At 43.2% G+C, this 22468-nt stretch overlaps 1 protein-coding gene across 1 annotated transcript in view; it reads right to left on the bottom strand.

Moving 5' to 3' along the window:
* Greb1l (growth regulation by estrogen in breast cancer-like) overlaps positions 1-22468 on the bottom strand; it is a 339057-nt gene that overhangs the window by 156179 nt on the left and 160410 nt on the right. The window lies entirely within an intron of this gene.

Here is a 22468-nt window from a genome sequence, read left to right as displayed (position 1 = left end):
CTCCCTCCCTTCAGCCCCCCTTCCCGTCTTTATTTACAAAAGCTCTGTTTCTATTTTTTCCTTCTATTTTTTTCTTTTCTCCCCCTCCCCTGGTTCCCCTTCTCATTTGAACATTTTCTTCCCATTTCCCAATATCTATTGTATTTACACTTTCAGTTTTTCACACCAGAGAAACCATGCACTATTTGACATGTGTTCAGTGTATTTCACTTAAGAGTATGATCTCAAGGTGCATCCATTTATCTAGAAATGTCTCGAACTTGTCAACTTCTTTATGGCAGAGTAGCACTCCACTGTATAAAAAAATTCTACATCTTCTTTATCTGTTCACTGGTTGATGGGCATCTGGACTGTTTCCAAGGTTTATCTATTACCAATTGTGCCACTATAAACATGGATGTGCATATATCACTGTGGTATGATGCTTTTAAATCTTTCCAGAAGATACCAAGAAGGGGAATATCTGGGTTGAATGGAACCTCTAGTTCTAGTTTTTTGAGGAATTTCCACAGTGGTTGCACCAGTCTACACGCCCACCAACAGTGGAAGAAGGGTTCCTTTTATACCACGGCCCCTCCAGCTTTAATAACCAAAGTCAGTAGTGTAGCTGGATACAAAGTCAACACTTAAACATTAATAGCCTTCCTGTACACAAATAACAAACTCACTAAGAGAGAAATTAGGGAAACAACACTTTTCACAATAGCATCCAAAAAAATGAAATACCTAGGAATCAATCTGATGAAGGAAATAAAAGACCTGTACATTGAAAACTACAGTACTTTGAAAAGGAGACTGAAGAAAATATCAGAAAATAGAGAAATCCCTTCTTCTTGGGTAGGAAGAACCAATATAGTGAAAATGGCCAAACTTCCGAAACTGTGATACAGATTTAATCCAATCCTGGTCAAAATACCAATAACATACTCCACAGAATTAGAGAAAGTAACCCTAAAATTCATTTGGAACTGGAAGACACCTGGAATAGCAAAAGCAATTCTGGGCAACAAAGGCAAGGTAGGAGGCATCACAACTCCTGAGTTGAAATTATACTACAAAGCTATTATGATTAAAAAAAAAAAAAAAAACCAACCAAAAAAAAAACAGCGTGGTACTGGCAAAAAAACCAAAACAAAACAAAAAACAGACCCAAGGATCGGTGGAACAGATTAGAAGATGCAGACACAACTCCAGACATACTCAGCCACCTTATCTTTGACAAAGGAGCCAAACACATTCACTGGTAGAAAGATCGCCTCTTTAATAAATGGTGCTGGAAAAACTGGCTTTCCACATTCCAAAGATGAAAACTAGATCCATATCTTTCACCATGTACTAAACTAGAATCAAAATGGATCAAAGATCTAAATATTAAAACAAAAATAGTAAATCTGTTGGAAGACAGAATAGGTAGAACTCCTGAAGACACTGGTATAGGCAAAGACTTTATGAACAAAACTCTGATTGCACAGGAAAATATGAAGAATCAATAACTGGGATCTCACCTTATTAAAAAGCTTTTGCACTGCAAGAGAAACCAGCAATAGAGTGAAGAGACAACCCACAATGTGGAAAAAAATGTTTGCCAGCTGTTCCTCAGACAAAGGACTACTATTGAGAACATATAAAGAACTCAAAAAAATCAGACCTCCCAAATTTAAAGACCCCAATCCAAAAATGAGCATCTGAATGAATAAACACTTCTCAGATGAAGAAGTAGACATGGCAAATAAATATATGAAAAAATGTTCAGCATCCCTGGTCATTCAAGAGATGCAAATTAAAAGTGCTGAGACTTCATCTCACTCCAGAAAGAACAGCTATCATTAAGAAACCAACACAAAAAAGGAATCTTTCTAATCTTCCTAGACCATCTCCTATCACCACTGAGATTCTAAGAATGGGTTATGTAAAGAGTGAGTATCATAAAGAAACTGGCAGAGGAGACACATGACAGTAACAACTTAGAGTTTGAGCCACAATAATCAGGTAGCCTCGGTGAAAAAAGTCACTGATAGCAGACACAGGAAGAACAGGCAAACAACCCAGACGAACACCTCCCAGGTCCCAGGTAATCCCTCCTGCAGAAATTCCCCTACTGTTTCTGGTTTAGCTAGTCAAGGAAAAGAACTACCCACATTTTGACACCAGAATAACCAAGACACTGGCAAATGGTCATTTTGTTAAATTAAAAAATTAAAATTCAGAGCTGGGGATATAGGCTGGTGGTAGACCACGTGCAATGACTCTGGTTAGATCCCCAGCTCCCAAACAAATAAATAAATAGAAATTAATATTTAGGTAAAAAGTCCCATAGGTGCACAGCGGGGAAAAAGAAACCAGGGAATCCATCAGAGTTCGTTTACTCTCAATAAAGATGAAAAATAGTGCAGTTTCACCTTGTGAGAGGATAGAAACCCAAGCCAAGGATTTCAGAAGATTCTAAGAAATGTGGTCTGGATCCAAGTTTGGAGGGAGGTTTTTATGACTTTCAGTGGAAAAATAAAAAGGGAGAGTATCTGCAACCCAGATATCTTCTTGCTTTTGTTGGCATGGTTAGTCAGATATGAAATCACATCAGCAAACTCCCAGCCCCAACCCAAGGCCCCGAATGCTGTGCCGCGTGGGGATCGTCACTGCTATGACGACCCCACCTCACAGGGTACAGGAGAAGAGTCTGCACCTTCTTTGTCTCTTCCTAGCTAGACAGCTTTGTGTAAATTTCCTCGACTCTCAAAGCCTCGTCCTCTGCCAAACGCTGAGGATATCACTCGCCGTGCTGAGTTGCTTCAAGGATTAAAGCCAGTGATCTAGTTAGCTCATCACAGTTACCATCACTTACTAAGTACTGAGTAGCTTCTCTCTCAAGGGCTGAGGTGCAAACTCAGGGTCTAATACACATCAGGCCCTCTCCCACTGAGCTACAACCCCAGCCCACAAACATATTTCTGTTGTCGTTACAGGGTACAATACGCGTCAAAGCCCCGCAAGTGGACTTCTAAGGGTTGGTGGAGTAGACAGCTGCCCCCTGGGTTGATTTGGTTATTACCTTCTTGCCTCCTGTTTTTATTTCACAGTCACTAAAATTCTACCCCCAGCGATGTCTTCCTGTGGCTGCTGAGGTTCTCCTTGCCACTGAGAGTATTCAGTAAAAATGCATTCTCCGCTCCAGCCTGATACCTTAACACGTGCTAAGTGAACCCTTGCTGAGAATGGGCTGGTATCTAGCAGAGCACAATATCTTCAAAATGAAGTTCCCGCGCTGAGCAGGACACGTGGTGGAGGGATGTCTCTTTAGGCACAATTTATCTTTCTTCAGAGGACTCTCTTCCATGGCTCATTTATGAAAAAGCGCGCATTGGAGAAGAGGTACGCCCCTCTGCAGAAGGGCAGGCCCATTCAGCATGGCCGCGCCAATCCAAACCATTACGAGAATGACTACTTAGAAAAATGAAACCTCATGCAACTATGAACTATTTGTATTAGCTGACTCTACAGTAAAAATACCGTACTGCTCTCAGTGTATCTCCAAAATATCTGCCAACGATTTTCTTGCTTTGTTTATTTTGCTCTTGGGAAATAAGTCAAAGATAACTAATTCTTGCACTGATAATTGGCTTCTTTTAGCATGTTGACTCAAATGTCCCATCAACCTAATCCTCAAGAAAACCAATTACTGCCTTCCCATCCCTCACCAGGTGCTAAGAGTAGCTTATCTCGACTTCCTCACCCCATCACTTCCTTCTTTCCTAATAAACGTTAATTCTGTATTTACTCCACCAATATTATTTTTCAAAGTTTCATGACACAGGGGCTCTGCCGACCAAACCCAAAGGCCTTATGCCCAGCATCACTCTCTGCAACAACGGGTCTCCAAAGAGGTCTCCAAGGAGACGTGGGCTGTTGCAAGGCAGTGCTCAGGGTGCAGGGAGGAAAACAATTGATCTCACTCATTCACACTGCTCATTTCAGCCTCAAACTTTTTATTTTGTACATTTCTACTATATATGTATGTACATACACACAGCCACACACATCCTATATATAAAATATCAACCATATGGGGAATGGTTACTCAAACTCTTATTATTTGAATATGAAATCAGTAAAACTTTGTAGCCTGCTTTTTTATATGCAGCAGTTCTTAAAGTAGTTCTGGGATCTTGGGGGTCTCCCAGATCCTTTCAGGGTATCTGCAGTATAATTGCTTTCATAATAACAATGAGATGGAACTTATCTTTTGTACTCATTCGCTCATGTGTATACAGTGAAGTTCTCCAGAGGTTACATGACAAGAGATATGACAACATATTTAAGACAAAAGCAGGTATCAGAATCTAGTTGTTTTCTATGAAGAAAATGTTTTCTTATGATACATACATACCTTGGTTTACAAACTTACTTCTTTCCACAATTCTGCAAATTAAGTTTGTGAACTGAGGTGTGTGTGTGTGTGTGTGTGTGTGTGTGTGTGTGTGTGTATCCTCTAATGCCATTTCTGTTAGTAAATTTTAGGAAATAATTTTTCAAAAAAAATCCCCAAAATAAATTAAAGTCAGTATGTCATAGGTATACCTGCACACCTATGTTTATTGTGACATAATATATAATAGTAAACATTTTAAACCACTCTATGTGCCCATCAACAAATGAATAAAGAAAATGTAGTATATAGAGAATGGAGTACTATTTGGCCATGAAAAAGAACAAAATTTTGTCATCTGCAAAAAATGAATGGATCTACAGATCACTATGTTGAGTGAAATGTGCCAGACTTAGAAAGACACATAGGGCATATTCTCCCTGCTATATGGAATCTAAAAAAGATGACAAGAAAGTAGAAGGGAGACTATGACTAGACAAGAAGGGAAAAGAGAGGAGAAAGAAAGGGGTAAAAGCAGGTTAAAGGGGTCATGAATATGTTTAAAATACTTTATACACATTGAAACACCATCAAAAACATGTGAAACACAGGGACGGGAGGGGGGGCGTGTTCGGGGCAGAAATGATTAAAGTATGTTAGTTGCATAAAAATCTGCCAGAATGAAGCCTATTAATCTATGCAACCAATATGCACTAATAAAATGTGAAAAATGTGTTAACACATAATTAATATTTTTTAAATGAAATACAGTAAATGTTTGAATCTTGATTTTCAATATTAAATAGTAAATATCAAGAGCTATCCAGCAGTATGTTGGGGCGGGCTTGCAAGAAAGACTATTCATAGCTTGAAACAGTCTATGGGGGAATTTACATTATGGAAATTGAGAAACATCACAGATCAGGGCACGTTTTTGGGTAACTGATTTACCAGTACACCCCTAGATATAACTCAGTGAAAATTCCTTGAGAGTCTCCATGATTTTTAAGAGTGAAAGGAGTTCCTAAAACCAAAGGAACTGAGTACCTCTGCACTCTGTTAATTACTACATGCTCGGTTCTCCATTCACCCCCTCACCTACTTTTCTACCCAACTCTGCCTACCTTTGACTTGGTTACCATGGTGTGACAGAATTCCCTCTCATACAAGATGCGGTAGAAATATATAGTGAATGCTAAATTCTTAAAAACTATTACAGTAAAAGACACGCTGCCATGAACCCCCCTCAAAATGCTCCCACTCCCTTTGAACACACTTATCCCATTCTTCTGGCCACTTTCTGAAGCAGTTCTGGAGTCCTCTTTCCTGAGTGTCTATAAAGTGTGATTAAAAAATACAATGAACGCTGCTGCCAAGTGCCGTCCCACAGAAGGGCCAGCTCATAAAAACGTTACAGCGTGTTCTCGTCCACCTTATTCACTGGATCTGGCAGGATGCAATTTCCAAAGTCCAAACGACCACAAAAGGTAAAAGTCTTCACACAATTCAGGACATCAAGACAGCCATTACAGTCCAACTAAAGACAGTCATTGCTCCCAAGCCCAACCTGGTGGCTAGGGCTATACATTCTATCTCTAAACATCACTTGTCTGTGTCTCTTCTGTCCATTTCCAGCCTAGTTTAACCCTTCCTACGTCCCTGCTGGATGATTAAATCACCTTAATAAGTGATGTGCAGAGCTTAGGTTCTCAGAGACGGGTAAAGTCACACCTTTTCATGCCCCTGTGACTTCCAAGGCCACCTGCTGGCAGCTAAGTCAGTACTTTACAATACTCTGAGGAAGTTCAAAATAACTTGTGATAGTGGGGTATTGTGTGGTCAGAAGTCATTCACTCGTACCTAAGGATAGCTACAGGGCTGCTTCCAGCACAGAAAACGGACCTCAGGACGGACAGAAGTTGCAAAGCTTCGTTCCACACAAGAGAGCTGGCGTACAGCTCAGGCATTTGTAAGAAGGCTGAAGAGGTGGAGAGCCTAAGAGCTTGTTTTTAGGCCGGCAGGGCACAGAGACTGAAAAACGGTTTCAGTCAGTTACAACACCAACGCTGTGTGCCACTTGCCAGACTTAAAATACTCTTAGCCGTAAAGGACAGAATAGAGCTAAGTAGAGAAAGCTGAGTAACCATGAAGGAGAAAAGTTCCATTCGGGGTGCTGAGACGGAGAAGGCAGAGGGGAAAGGGCGCCCATCGCCTCTGCTCGGGGATGGGAAGCTGCGTGCACCCCATCCCCCGCGTGACCTGTGTTCTGGCTTCTGCTTGAAGCCGCGCCGTGGGAGCCCTGGAGGGACAGAAGGAAGCAGAAGCTGAAGTCAGGGTATTTTCCTACTGACAGACCCGGTACAGCTGCCTGACTCCTCCACCGAAGGTCACAGCTCCTATCTGTAGCGCTGTCCTCTCGGCCTTCTGCTTGCCTGGGCTCTGGGAATGGCCCAACCTGGGGGCTAGGCCTGTACTCTCCCGTTCCACTTGGGCCTGCAGATGGCGAGAATACTGCTGCTGGTAGGGACCCACACTATGCTTCCTGTTGCTCTGCACTGCTTATGAAATGTTCCTCAAGTCATCCCAATTTGGACATGTCACGTGTTCACACACAGGGTGTGGAAAAAACCCAGTGGCACGAGAGGGAAGGAGGAGAGGAGCTGATAGCTATTTTCCCTGTGTGAAATGTCCTTCACCTGGCTCGATCACACGCTTTCTCTAGCAGTGATGGCGAACCTCTTAGAGGTTTCCATGATACAAACAGCCGTGCCTTAGATCCACCAGCACTGCGTCCCCCCTTCTGTCATCAGTTGCCTTTTCTCCTCCCACTTCCCTCATCCACCTTCCTCCCTGCTTCATCCACCGCCATCTCCTCCCTCCACACCCACCCCTTTCAGTTCACCAACGGAAGCTGCTTCTCTTCCAGAACTCTTCTCTGCTCTGAAATAAATATACGCCTTTCCTTTCTTTGTTACTACTAATAGGAAGCCACAGCACTGTGGGCTTCGGTGGCACGGAAATGAGGGTGGCACCTCCTTCCTCAGTCTAGGGGTACCAGGAGCACTGGCGGAGGCTTGGGAACTATGCATTAGAGATTTATGACCAGTGGTAAGACCCGATCCAACAAAATAAATCATGAGGTCAAAAAAACCTTCAGGTTTAAGCAAAGCACCATGTGGTATTAATACTCCAAAGAGAATTAAGGCAAAGCACAGGTCCCTATGTGCACACAATCCGCTCCTCACGGGCCAGTGGTGGTGGCGATGGTGGTGGTGATGATGGTGATGGTGGTGGTGGTAGTGGTGGTGATACTCCGAGCCAGTGCTTCATCTTGCAAATGTGTGAGGCTGGGAGAAAGGCTTTCACCTGGGATTGTGAATTATAAGTATCTGAACAACTAGAATGTTCTGTAAATGCACAATTAAAATACAGATATACGTAATAATACAGATATCCTCAGATTTCTGATGTCTACACCATGTCTGGTGCAGTAGCTATACTGCTGTCTATCTTACACAGTAGATCCCACAGGAGACAGTGACATGTTCTATTTTGCACCTACTCCAGACTATGAAGGTGGTATTTGTATAACAGGTTCTTAGTTAAAAATAGTAGATAGTACCCTAAATCTAATAAACAACAGTTGTATCAGACAGAATCCCAATGGATTCTGATGGTACATTCAAATTGGGATAATCGGCAGATATTAATTTCGAAGAGACTACTTACACAGATAGGATACACTATAGAGAACTGTAAGAGACACTACCCTAATTTGGCACTAGAGACGGCAGAACTTTCCCCACTCCTAGGAGAAGCAGATGAGAGGAAGGATTGATTACAGGAACCCGAAAGGAGAAAGTTTATAGTGAAGAACCATGTCCTTAGGTCGAGGGCCACAAGTGGCCCAAGGCAGTTCCAGAAGGTGGGAGTGAGGAGAACCATTAGCTGGGCCCCCTCTCCTGCCTCCCTTGGATCCCCTGCTGGGGTGGGAAGAAGTCAGACGCCGGAGCCACTGCTGTAATCCTCTTGGGCAGCCTCCTGTGTGGGCCACCAGGGCAGAGAAAGCTCAAAGCTGGCCTGACCTGGGGTGGGGGGATCTGGATATCTTGCTTACTCATAATTAATAGATCTGGGCCGGGGATATAGCTCAGCAGCATAAGCGCTTGCTGGCAAGCCTGAGGTCATGAGTTTGATTCCCAGTATCAAAAAAAAATTAAATTAAATTAAAAAAATTAATAGATCCATAATCCAAAAAGAAAAAAAATCACTTTTAAACTTGTTCTACATAAGAGGTGGTGCATGCCTGTAATGCTAGCATTCCTGGGAGGCTGAGGTAGGAGGATAGCCATGAGTTTGAGGCCAGCCTGGGCTACACAGTAAGTTCAAGGCTAGCCTGAACTACATAGCGAGACCCTGTCTCAAAAAAAAAAATTAAAATTAAAATCCAATCTTAATTTAAAAACAGGATTTCACCTAAGACAAAAATCAAATCTCAAGTAAGAAGAAAGTTCAGATAACAGAAACTATGAATCTTAATTCTGCCTGATCTGCATCAGACAGCCACAAATACACGGACTATGGATTCCTGGCTAGTTCCTCTCAGGTGTAGTGACAAATGGATTGACAGCGATAGCTGCGTATAACTGAAGATTTTACTGTCAAGAATACAGCAGAACTCAGATTTGGGGATTTGCCAGCAGGATAGAGGGAGGGAAAGGTTGCCCAAAAATCTTAAGGGAAAGTTGCTACCATGCAATAAGACACAGAAAACAGGCGAAACTGTGAATTTTAGGAGGAATGTCAGTGAAAAAAGTTCTTAACTTCAAAGGCTGCTATATTTCATAAAAAGCAGAAGAGAAAATATTATCAATCAAATGACAGAAAATAACAGAAGGGCTCACTGGAAAGAAGAGCATAAGAAGAATTCTAGAGTGGTGTCAGCAAGGAAAGAAACAAACACAAACCATCACTATCCTCTTGTAATTTTGGTGCGCCTGCGGCCTCTACGCTATTGACATTCATTAATAAACCACAGCAAGGGAGAGAAAAAGGTCTTTCCATTTTCTCCTCTCTTCTGCCTTAATCAGAGGCATATATTCAATGTATTATACTTAATTTGCAAAGATTCACAGTCACAAAATAAATGGTAATTTTTGATTATACATTCATCGCTCTTTGGGACATCATGTATTTAGAAACTTTGTAATTAGACAAACTGCCACACGCAGTGTCCAATCTGACGTTTTCTTTCAAGAGAGACACACAGAGGAGGGATGTGCACGGCTGCTGCTTGTTCAGTGCAAACTGTTCTCATCATAATGGGTACTGAGCACAGCTTCAGACTCTCCTCTGCAAGGGGCACACTTTGTACTGCTGTCCAAGTGTACACCACTCACACCAAATTTCAAATAAACAATACACAGCACTGATAACTGATGACATTTTATGTGCACAGATCTCTAAGAGAAAAAGCCAACTCACCAAGAGTACTAATCCCCTTTTCCTTGTCATTAACACACTAACCTCTTCTGAGAGAGATTTATTCCCTTGCCTATGGGCCATTTAACTGTCATTAAGATGCTACTAGGGCTGGGGATTTAGCTCAGTGGCAAAAGCGCCTGCCTGGCATGCGCAAGGTCGTGAGTTCGGTTCCCGGTACTGGAGAAAAACCAGAAAAAAAAAAAAAAAAGATGCCACTAAATGTAATATACATTCATCTTTATAAGTTCAGCAGTTTATACTCCTCATGTGCCTCAATATTCTTATTTCACAAATTTAATCAGAGACCTTTATTGAGCACCTACTGTATACACCAGGTGATGTTCCAAGCATGTGGATACCTTAGGGGGTACGACAGATAAGGTCTCTGGCCTTGTGGGATGGTGAGTTATAATAATAGGTAACTAATTAAGCAAAAATTTAGAGAGTGATCTCTGCTAGGAATAAAATAATAAATGGGATGAAATTAACAGAGGAAGAAGAGCATAATTTCGAGGAGACGTGCGGGCAAGGCCTCTTGGACATTTTAGGTAAAGACTTGAACAACAGAAGCAAGCCATGTGGAGATCTAGGAACGGGAATTCCAGGACAAAGATCAGCTAAGACAAAAGCCCTGAGGTGGGAATGTGCTGGCTGTGCTGGAGGAACAGGCAGTTAGCAAGAGGAAAGTGCTGCGAGATAAGAGAGGAGAAGCAGCCAGAGACCAGTCCACACGGGCCTTGTGGCCAAGGAATTTGGATTTTGTTCCAAGAGTGACGAAAAGTTGCCTTCGGGCTTCAAGCCGGACAGGATCTGACCTCTGTGTTAAAAGGATTACTCGGGGCCTGCATGCAGCGGGGTGAAGGCCGCGGCGCTTGCTCAAGGAGGGAATGGCGGGGTATGGAGATACAGTGGAAAAACATACAAGGAAAGAAGACTGGGAGCCTATTCCGGAGAAGTATCAGCCGGCAGATGGAATGAGCGCTAGGTCTAGGGAAACAAAGAAGAAAGTAACGCTTAGGTTTTTGACCTGAGCATCGAGGTACCATCAATAACTGGAAAGGGTGAGAAATAGAGAAAAGCAGGAGTGGGGCAGGGGGACGGGGCTATGCAGCGGAATCAAGAGCTGCATTTTATACTTACTACGTTTGAGATACTCATCAATATAATAGAGATCTAGGTATGTGTATCTGTGAATCTGGTGTGTTAGGAAGAGGTCAGCATACATTTTTAAAAACCAAATGAATAGGGGCTGGGGATTTAGCTCAGCGGCAAAGCGCCTGCCTGGCAAGCGCAAGGTCGTGAGTTCGGTTCCCGGTACCAGAGAAAAAACAAAAAAAAAAACCAAATGAACAGTAGTATTAGAAACATATGCTCAAGACGGAGACTGTGTCTGTAATTCTGCTCCATAGGCTGTTGTTCCTCACACACAGAAGTGCTGAAAAGCACAGGGTACTGCTGACGTAGTAATCATAAAGCCCTAAACTGAAATATGTGAGATTTGTTTGCTCAATGCTCTTACCAACTTAGTTCAGAGCAGGGGCACAGGAGTGTAAGTAATTCCATCTACTCTGGAGACTAAGGCAGGAGGGTTGCAAGTTCGAAGTCAGCCTGGACACCTTAGCAAGGCCATGTCTCAAAAAGGAGGAAGGGTGTAGGGATATAGCTCAGTGGTAAAGTATTTGCTTAGCCCCTATGTCCCACTGAATCTTTTTTTTTTTTTTTTTGATATCCAGAATCGAACTCAGGACCTTGCGCTTGCCAGACAGGCTGTTGTACCACTGAGCTATATCCCCGGCCCATGTGTCTAACCCTTAGTACTGAAAAAAAAATGTGTTTCCACATTGAAAATTATATAACTGATAATTACTTGCAGCAGAGAATGATCACAATCAGGAAAGAAATAAAACGAGCATGGGCTTTGGCTCAGAGCCAAAGGCATGGGTTGCTAGTTCACACCGGAGTGCATGTCACTCACAGATGACATCTAAGAGGAGGCACGGCACCTGCAGGAAGGCTTGCAGCACTGTGACAGCAAAGAAGAGCAAATTCTGGAAAGAGCAGTGCACTACAAGTGTCGATGCTGCCTCAACACTTTTTCCTTACTCACTTAATTTGGCTGTAGATCAGTAGAATCTCACAGAAGTGGGAGCATCTTCTGACTGGTTGCCCCCTCGCCCTACACACACAGGAGTTTTAGCTCCTGGCTCTTTTATCCTATTATGCAATTCAGCAGAAAAGGGAAGCAGAGACATTCCAACTCCCCTTAGAGGAATTCTCAAGTCTCAGTAAGTATTGCCTTATAAATTATCCAACTGAACAGGTCTGAGTGAGAGGCACACATGCTGAATTTAATAGACATGCAAATAACAAGATTTATACTTGGGGTGATTTCTCTACAGAAGGGTCTAAACCAACAACAGTCCTTTGTAAGGACAAGAGGACAGGAAGTGGCAAAGTCATAATCAGTTGAGTGACCTTAGAGCTTTTTGAAGTGCAAAGAGGCAGCAAAGTAACAGCCTACAGAGTAAAACTAACACACACCTTTGAATCAGTGAGTGAAGAGAGAAAATCATTAACAGATAACTGATTCTTCACTGAGAATTTCAAAACTAGAAAGTCTCTGGATAATGTTATAATTATGCTTAATTGTTTAGTCCCCAAAAACTTATTTCCAACATATTTCAGAATTAAAAAAAAAAAAAACAAAACTTCCAAAGAATAATTTTTTTCCACTGGGGAACTTCTATTTTTTTCCTATATTTAATTTAACAAACACCCTGAGAGTTTTTTGGCAGTTTTTGTGCAGGTCTGACGGATGATGATAACAGCACCAGGGTAAGAACCCAGCACGTTGAAGCCGCAGTCTCACCTTGAAGGGATCGATGTGAAGACCTAGACCTCAAGAGCACACCACATTCAGACGTGGCGGCTGCACACACTGAAAGTAGCAACTCAAACCCTCCGAAATACAGAGCCTCTGTCTGCTCCAAAACCAGCGGAGCAACTTACCGCTCACTCCTGAGATGGCGTGCACGGTAAGTTGTGTCTGCTCCGATCTTTCCCACCACGTGCTCCTGGGAAACCTGCATATCTTTGACACTCTTCTATTTTTCCTTAGCTTCCACATATTTGAAACTAAGGGGGTGGACAGAGGAGAAAAAGAATAGGGAAGAGTGAAAGTAAAAGGCCATTCATGTTCACTTTAGGTGCCAGAGTTAAAGAAGTGGGAGGTGGCGTCGGCTGCGTGGTCCACTGGGGAGTCTGTGCCGCCTCCCGCTCCTCCTCGCAGCTTCCTTCTGCCAGCCCTTCCTCCCCGCCCGCCTCCAGGCCGCGGACCGTCCCACCAGGCAAATGTAGGCCAAAAACCACATTATGGGTGTATTTCAACAGTCGGCATGGAGTAGTGCAGCACATCAGAACCGGCCATTTAAAGGTTCGCTCCTTGGCTTGAGCTGAACTGAGTGACCAGGTCAGATTAGTGATTCTCGTTCAATGAATCTGGAAAAAAATAGATCTTTTCTCTATCCAGTGTCACAACCATCTTTAAAAGAATTATAGGATTTATGTAAGATTACGTAATCAAATTACGTTGTATGAGCTATTGCTAGGGTTTCAATAGTAAAAACAATCATACAGACCCTGATTAAAATTTCACTTTTAGAACTCAGCCTTTTTCTCCAAATTTCACCAGCATTTGTGATTCTAGAGGAGGAAATGAATTCAGACCCCCCAAATTCTTTCTACTCAGCGGCCTACAGTTCTTTATAAGCAATGTATACACGGTACCATTTGCTAAAAGGGTTAGCTGGGCTCCACAAAAAGCCTCTCAGGGGAATCTGCCAGGAACTGAAACGTTTGTGTCAGTACAACTCCTGGGAGGGCTCCCAGGACACTGGCACTCCAGTGGAGCCCAGAGCTTTCCTCCAAAGTTCTACAGAGCAAACACCCTGTTGTCACGCTCATTCCCACGCAGCACATGGATAAGGCGGGTCAAAATCCCTTTCAGAAACAGTGAAATAAATAGCAAGTTATCTCAACTATACTAAAAGAATTCTCACCAACCTGCAGAAACATATTTCTAGATAGCATACTGCCAAGATATCGAACATTCTCCAAAGTGCTAGTAACATGAAGAGAACCGTACTACCAAATTAAATACAAGCTCTACCTCAAAGATAAACATCAAGACAACACCGGAAAGACAAACTTCCTTAGGTATACATTAGGTACGACTAGGCCACGGGCATGTCTTAAAACGCCAGAAAAGTCCCCCTGAAAAGAAGCCGGAGAAGAATTTCTAAGACCGAGCTACCGCACTAATGTGCTCTCTCTCAAGTGAGCAGCCTCCCGCCACCCAAGGCCAGTGTGCTTACTAGGAGCAGTGCTGAGGACGGAGTGCTTTAAGAACATGACGGGAAGGGGAAAAAACAGCTCGGCAGTGGGAACACAGCAGCGAAAGTGTCCGTACTAGTCTTGTGTGACGCAGACGGACGCACAGCTAAAAATATGTTCCAGTCTTCTGCTTCTTTGGGGCCGGTTTTATAGGGCAAAGCAACACAATTACATCAAAGCATCTGCAGAGATAAAATCTAGGGAGTTTGCAAAACCAGGGAATGTTTGGAGAGGGGGAAGGGAAGGGGAAGAGACAACAGAAGTCACAGCAGGATAAAACAGAGTCAAAAAAACTGGCTTTTGAACAAAAGAAAATAGGAGCATAAAACCTTTATGAGTGTTTTCATTTATACTATTTCTTCCTAAATCAGTTAAAACATCGGCTTATGATGGGTTTACACCACATGAAACCCTTCACAACTTCAAAATCAACTTCATGTTTGGGTTCCATTCTTCAGGTGATGAATAGGGGGAAATCAGGGAAGGAATGTCACTTGAAGTCAGCCATTTATCATGAACCAAAATGGCTAAGGACCCCATAAACCCCAATGGTCCATTTCCTATTAGCGCCACACAACAGAAGGCAACCTCATTTGCATTAACAATTTTTATAACCTCCGCGGCAGAGAGGCTAATGTTAGGAAATGGCTTATTTTTGTTTTGTTATAAATGTCCATTATTATACCATAAAAAATTCTTTAAGGGTATAAACTACTGATTGATTCATTAAGGAATTCTTTAAAAAGGACTTCTCCAGCTTAGGTCTTTTGTAAAAAAAAAAAAGAGATGACTTAATTTTGGCAAAGTTGCTTCACTCTGATGAAGCTTTACTTGGCTTCCTATATGATGCATGTATTGCTCTACCCTAATGTCTAATGTCTTCAACAGACTAAAATTACAATATAATTTCCCCCAAAAAAGTTGATAGACATTTTCAGTGTCCCAAATTTCAAAGTATGTCCTTTGAATTTTGGCAAACATTAGGTTTCCTAGTTCCATGAAAGTAATATGCCATGATTTAAAACTAAGTAAAATTATTAAAGCAATTCAGTGTAATTCACTGCTCATAAAATATGCCCAAACAGTTTAAACATCTCCGTGAGGCCCATTCAGATGACCAGTGATATTTTTGACTAGAGCAGTCACCTCCTACGACAAATGGTGCCATCTCCAAATAGGAAAAGCAAAAAAGGAAAGAGGCAGGAAAAGAAGCAAGGAAGAGGGGAGGGAAAGCAAGCCAGTCAGCCAAATACCAAGGGGAGAAAAAGCAACCAAGGAAATGAGTGCCATATTTAAAAAATCAGGAAAACAGGGATGTTTACTGAGACCCTGTACCTCTATATGCTCCAAAACCTGTTTTGAAATGAGCAGCTGAAACCACAAAAGGTCCAGTGTTTATCTGATGCCTGTCTGCTCTGGCATTACACGTACCGTAGTTCCTGAAATGCCCACTGCATTCTCACTGCTCTTCAAGATTCTTCTGTGTTCCCTCTCTGTTCCATTTTTCTTCATTAGAAACATTAAAAAACTTGGAAAACAACAAAAAGCACATGGCAAATTATTTTTCATTGATCCCACTCAATTATGAGCGCCTCTGAAAACAGCTATTTCATAAAGTCACAAATCCCCCATGAAAATGACTCATCTTAGAAAATCAAATCACCCTTATTTGCACACATTTACCAAAAGGCAAAGCCCTCAGGAGCCAAGGAAGGGTAAGACATGGTCTGTGTCCATTTATCAGCTACTTTAGGAGATAATATTGTAAAATCCTGAGGAACAAGACAAAACAAACAAAACCCAGCATGAGTCACAATACTGTTCAAATATCAGGACAAAAAACGTTTGTTAAATTATTAAAGAGAATTTCTAGGAATGAAGGCGGGAGAGGGAGGGAAGGAAAGAAACAGAGAATGACCACCAGCAAGAGGGGGAGGGGCCACGCACAGGAAAGCACACTGTGAACTAGGGAAGCTCATGGAAAAGGTAGAAGTTCCGTGTGGCCTTAAAGAACAAATCGGTGGAGCATACTGCAGCATCCAACTCCCGCCCCCAAATAATCTGGAACCTCTGCATTCCCTGTGCCAGCTGTCGCTGCTGTAATGTATTGCCCGAGTCCTCCACACCAGCATGCCTTTCATACTTGGACTTTTAACCTCTCCCTTTCCTGAAACTCCTCCTTCTGCCCAGCCATCAAATGATGAGCATCCGTTTTCCTTTGAAATCACCAGTAACCCTCAAGCCACATGATTCCACCCCCCCAAGCACGGGGGGACATGCAGAGTGAGCCTGCATGTTTATGACTTTATTTATGCCTACTCGATTTGAATTATCAGAAACTCTCCCCACTTCTTGAAGAAAACGTCATGCAAGGATAAAGCAAAACAAGAAGTCATATGGTATCTCCAAAAAGAATCTGTTGTTGTTCCTGGGGGGTGGGGAGCAGAGCAGAAGAGGATTGAACCCAGGTCCTCACACATGACAGGTCAGTGACGGTAAACTTTTTCAAGACTAAGTGCCCAAGCTGCAACCCAAAACCCACTTACTTATTGCAACGTTGCAATGAAACCCGAATACTGAGGTTTTAGTTTAGTAAAGACAACTGCTATCGGAAGCTTGGCTGCTGGGGCGATTGGCTAGTGTGCTGACAGAGAGGGCTGTGTGTACCTGGTGCCGCACGCATGCCACAGGTTCACCATCGCTGTGCTAGGTACTCGCTCGACCACTGAGCTACATCCCCAGTCCTGCCACTCAGATTCTTAAGCACGACCAGACCAGATCCTTCAGTCTTGGCCTCTCTCACTGATACGTGAATCACTGACACTCTCCTCTTGTCTCCCAAACTCAGAACACATACACATACACACACACGCACACACACACACACCCTACATCACAGCATGCACATGTAACACTTTCTGAGCAAAACACCCCAGGAGATCTCCACTACAGGCAAGTCCCACTCTTTGGCTGGTGATTCCCTGCTTTCTCCCCCGCAACACCCACGTCGCATGTGCTAATATTTGTGGGGCACAAGGGGGGAAGCTTCTTGCTGATGAGAAGTAGGAGCATCAGACTGGCTTGAAGGGAGAGCATTATCACTCCACCGCTGTAACCCAGCCCCACGCTGGCCCAAAATCTGGGAAAAATCCAGTGAGGTGATCTGGCCCTCTCAGCCCCATTTCTCATCTTTTCCATGGAGCAGTGCTTCCCAAACCTGTACACAGGAGAAACCTGGGATCGCATGACAGGGCAAGGTCTGATCCAAGATGTGAGCAGGGGCCTGGCAGTCTACACTTCTGACAAGCTTCCGGGTGAAGCCGGCTCTCTCTATCCAAGGACCACACAACATGCAGTTAGAGTCTAGCAGAGGTCCTCAAACTTGGCTGTGCACTAAAACTACCTATAAAACTAAAACCCCGATGCCAGGCTATACCTTGTCAATCACACTAGAATCTTTAGGGAAGTTGTTTTGTTTGTTTGTTTTTGAGGCATCGTCTCTTTATGTAGTTCAGGCTGGTCGTGAGCTCACTAGGTAGCCTAGGCTGGCCTCAAACTCACACGATCCTCCTGCCTCAGCCTCCTGAGTCCTGGGTTACAGGCTTGCACCACTGCCCCTGGCTAGAAAAGTTCTTTTAAAGCACCTGGCTGCCAAACCGTTCAGTTGACTTCCTCTGCACTGTACTTTTGCCCAGGCATGCATTCCACACACAGGCTTCTGCTCTGTGGCTCAGTCCTGTGCCTTGTAAGACCTGATGCCAGTCCTCCCCCTGCTGAGCTGGCTGTTCGTGACCTGCACCCTCCTAGCCCCCTGGGCTGCCTGCACATTTCTTAATCTCTCTCCTGTGTTAGCAGCAGAGATCGTGCTCCTTGAAGAAGGTGCTGCTGCAAACACTCCTTCCCACATACCCTCAAGGCCTGTCAAACAGTATCAAATGCACCTTCACATGACTTTGAGATGGGCTTCTTAGAAGATTCAGCAAAAACAGCAAATAAGGTTTTCTTGTTTGCTCCTTTTTTTATGTCTGAAAAAAACCAAAACAAACAAAACAAAACAAAACGACTCCTGACAAAGCACAAGTACTTCCTCAGCCAGAACAGGATATGGGTGAAGCAAACCTAATCCAAAACTCCAAAACCTGAAATTGTAAAGTTTTTGAGCACCAGTGTTCACTTGACAAAATGTGCATAAATATTCCAAAATTTAAAAAACTGCAGAAGCTGAAACACTCTGGAGCATCTCAGATAAGAGATTCTCAACTTGTACTTTCAAGACTTGACCATGTCTGCCAGACAGGTGCAAAAATCCAGCTCCTCTTAGTTAAGAAAAGCAAAGCCTTTGTGGAGTCCCTAAGATGTGTTCTTAAGAAAGGGTAAAAGGAAAGAAGTCAGAGCTCAGGGTCATGACCTTTAGGTTAAGATGCGGAGGGCTCAAATAACAAGCCATTCCCTCCCACACCGAAACAAGAACTCGGTCACAGGAGCCCATTCAAATTCGGGAATGAATAGACCAGGTCCTCCAATTTAACTAATTCCCCAACTACCCCACCTTAGGTCATAAAAGGCCCCTAGTGCCATAAATATGCAGAGAAAAGAAGGAAATATTTAACAGCGCCAGCTCCAAACCCTGAGTTTGTGAAATGCTTTATTGACGGGACAGACTGTCTCACAATACCTGTTGTCTTAGCCAGAAAACATTTTCAATATAAAATCAGAGACAACAATGACAACAACAAGGTTTCTAACGGTCAGAAACGAACGACAGAAGACAGGCTTAGGGCATTTCATCACCAGCCCAAGATGAAACAAATTTAAATTGGGAGATGCACTGACAAAGAGATTGATTTCTTAAGCCAAGCAGGGCTGGACTTAAATCCTGCCTCTCTCTAATTACTATGTATCCTTAGACAAATTCCTCTGACTTCCCAGCTTCAGTTTTCTTTCTGCAAGAAGGGCATTAATGACAATTACTGTATCTATTTTACCTGAACACCTTCTGTGTTTATTTTACAGAAGTAGCTATTTTACAGTCTCTGTACCTATTTTTCCTGGCTTCATCTAGTTAATAAGCCTAATGATACAACTTCTCTAACAATGAATACCACACTACAAAGGCTAAATTTTTTAAAACTTGTTCAAGTAAATCTTTACCACAAAAGCCAATCCATATAGTGACTAGATTATAGTAAAATACACTTTGACCCTACCAAGCCACGTACCTCTTCTTGAACTTGCATATAAATTCTAAATGTATCAGTAATACTACAGACAATGACTCTTTCCTAGCGTGACCTCTCTGCTCCTTCCCTTCCACTACTACGAGGATGATGAGGACGCTTGGGATTGACCCCAGTGCCTCAAGCATGGCAGGCAAGCACTGTACTGCTGGGTAACATCCCCAGCCCCTATTACTACTGTCATTGTTCTTATTGCTGTTATTACTATTTGTGTGGTACTGCGGATCAGACCCAGGATCTTCCCATGCTAAGTATGTATTCTACCACTAAACTATCCCTCAGCCTATTTTGTTTTAAAATCTCATTTTCACGCTATCTCCTTTCTTTGAGCATTTCCCCTGTCACCTACACCACCCGAGGCTGTGTCTTCAGCTTCTGAAGCATCTTGTTTTGGAGTATACATAAACCCTGAATCGGGAGCCTGTTTCTTTCTCTCACTTTCCCGAACCATGCTGTCCACTGACAGCCACTGGCCTCACAAACCACTGTAATATTTAAATGAATAAAAATGCGGTTCCTTATCACATGAGCCACATTTCAAGTGCTCTGAGTCACAGGTGCGAAAATCACCTCGGCCACATGGAGAACATTTCCGTATTACAGGGTGCTCTACTGAACAGCACTGGTACAGTCTCTGGGCAGGAACCATGTCGTGTCCGCTCCTTCACCCCGCACTAAGTACCCCGAATCTGTAAATGAATGACTATACCGACAAACACCAGTACGTTTACACATACTCTTCTGGTATACAATTCAGTATACAGTTATCCCTTAATGTTTGTATCTACAAGAGAAAAAACATGCAAGACATGTAGCATGGAGGTCATTACCGAGCAGGCAGTGAGCAAAGGGTGCTTCATCGTGTAAATGAGCTAACAGAAGTTCTCCTTCCTTCCGGTAATTCACAACCTATGTTCTGCCAGGTGACCACCAAGATTTTACGGTAAGGGATACCACTTCACTGAGTAGAAGGACCATCCTAGGGAGGAGTCTGGTTGTGTTTTATGCTCGCTTAATCTCCCCAAGTCTTCTTGCTCCTCCATCTTGGAACCAGGTGTATCTCACTCGTGTGAGAACACGCAAGTCCCTTCTGTGATGTCTCTAACAGCCTCAGACCCAGCCAGCAGCACAACCACTAGAAAAGTCCTTCCTCCTGAGCCACAGGACGGCCGCACAACCCCTCCCTTGGGATTCCTGCTTTCTTGCCAGTGACTTGCCTATCCCCTTCTTGTTCCTCCTCCAGCCTGAACAAAGATTGTTGCGATACCCAATAATTAAACCGTGCCTGCTTCATGGTGCCATCCAGGGTAAATCCTCTCTCCCCGGGTCCCTTTCAGAATCATTCCACCTAAGTCCAAATCCTACCAAAAAAAAACTGAAAAACTTCACCTTGCCGAGATGCCCCTTGGCTTTCCTGCTGTGCTCTCTCCCTCCCTGGCTTCATCGAGTTAACGAGACTGATGATGACAACAGGAACACTGCAGACATCCTTCCCCAGGACAAGATTCAGGACCTATCTATCCTGTAATAGCACGCACTTTACTCCCCAGCATTTCCCATAGTGGAAAGTAACAGAACATCTTCTGCTCATCTGATTTTTGTGGGTTTTTTTTTTTTCGCAGTTTTAACACAAAACTCCCCTGGCAAATTTAACTCTTCGAACTATGCTTCTCAATTCAGCCTTAAAAAGGAACAAAGTATTGATCTATGCTCCCACATGGATAAATAAAAGAAGCAACATCCAGAAAGCTATATATGATATAACTCCATTTATATAAAATGCCCAGAACGGGCAAATTTATAGAGACAGAAGACACTGAAGCTTGCCAAGGACCAGACAAAGGACTGAAGACCGGTTTCCAAGGACCAGAGAGTGGCTGCTGAGGGGTGTAAGGTGCCTGCCTCAGGGGTTGTACAATCTTGGAAAGGCACTGAAAACTATTCAACTGTACCAAAAAGACGGATTTTAGGGTATATGAATTATGTCTCAATTTTTAAATTGAACTCCATTTCTGCCTTTGATAGTACAATTTTCTGTACAAGAATCAGAGGCAGTACAACCTCCCCAGAAAGCATCAGTCACTGAAGAAGAACGGTCTGTACTTACTGACCCCAGCAGCACCTAACCAGGCTTCTCAAGGAAATCCTTCCACCTTGTCTTTATGCATATTCAGTCCTAGTTTGCTTCTTTCTTTCTCTCACTTCTACCTTTTTCTCTAAAGCCCAGCAGTTCCGTGGTTTTTGCAGTTTTACTACGAACTCCCCCCCGCAAATCTAACTCTTCCACAGTTAAAATCAGTAAGCAGGCGTAGCTTCTCCACTCCATTTGTTTCCACCCTGCCAAAACGCGTCTCCAAAATGGTGTCAGGTTTGGAGGAGTTAATGGGGTGCTCTGGACCTGTCGGCATAAGGGCAGCTGTAACTGTGCCAAACAGGATGTTTTAGGTTCTGTGCAACGAAGGGACCCTGCCCACTGGAATTACAATATATGGCGTATACGAAGTCACCAAGGCGTGAGAACTCCTGGGTTTCCAGAACAATGGCACAAGTCCGCCGCGGGGTCAGCGTACAGCCTGGAAGGCCAGCGGAGATGAAACGGGGCCAGGTTACGGTGCGTGCGACCTGCCGAAACAACGTGACAGAAGACAGAGTGTGTCCTGGAGATCAGTTTTAACTGATAATATCAGTAGAAGGGATGTGGAGAACTATGTTTAGAAAAAAAAAAGGCTCCGCTGAAAAAATAACGTGCAGGACCAGTGTTGCTCACTACAAACCACTTTCAAAAGGAAAAGTGTCGTCAGCTAAGTGACAGCTAAAAGCATTCACTTGTGTAGGTCTGCTAAGTGTTACGTGCCTGGAGTGTATCGCAAAGTTCACCCCAAGCCTGAGATGGTCTTCAAGGGGAGAAAAAAAATCTGTGACTTAGAAAAGAGAAATAGAGCCATCTGCCCAGTAGTTAAGGGTTAGATAAGCATTTATGTAATATCTCTCT

The sequence above is a fragment of the Chinchilla lanigera genome, unplaced genomic scaffold (assembly GCF_000276665.1).
Source record: "Chinchilla lanigera isolate Chin_1 unplaced genomic scaffold, ChiLan1.0 scaffold00001, whole genome shotgun sequence".
NCBI classification, from domain to species: domain Eukaryota; kingdom Metazoa; phylum Chordata; class Mammalia; order Rodentia; family Chinchillidae; genus Chinchilla; species Chinchilla lanigera.
Note: the sequence above shows the minus strand (reverse complement) of the source record. Positions and strands in the feature narration are given on the sequence as shown.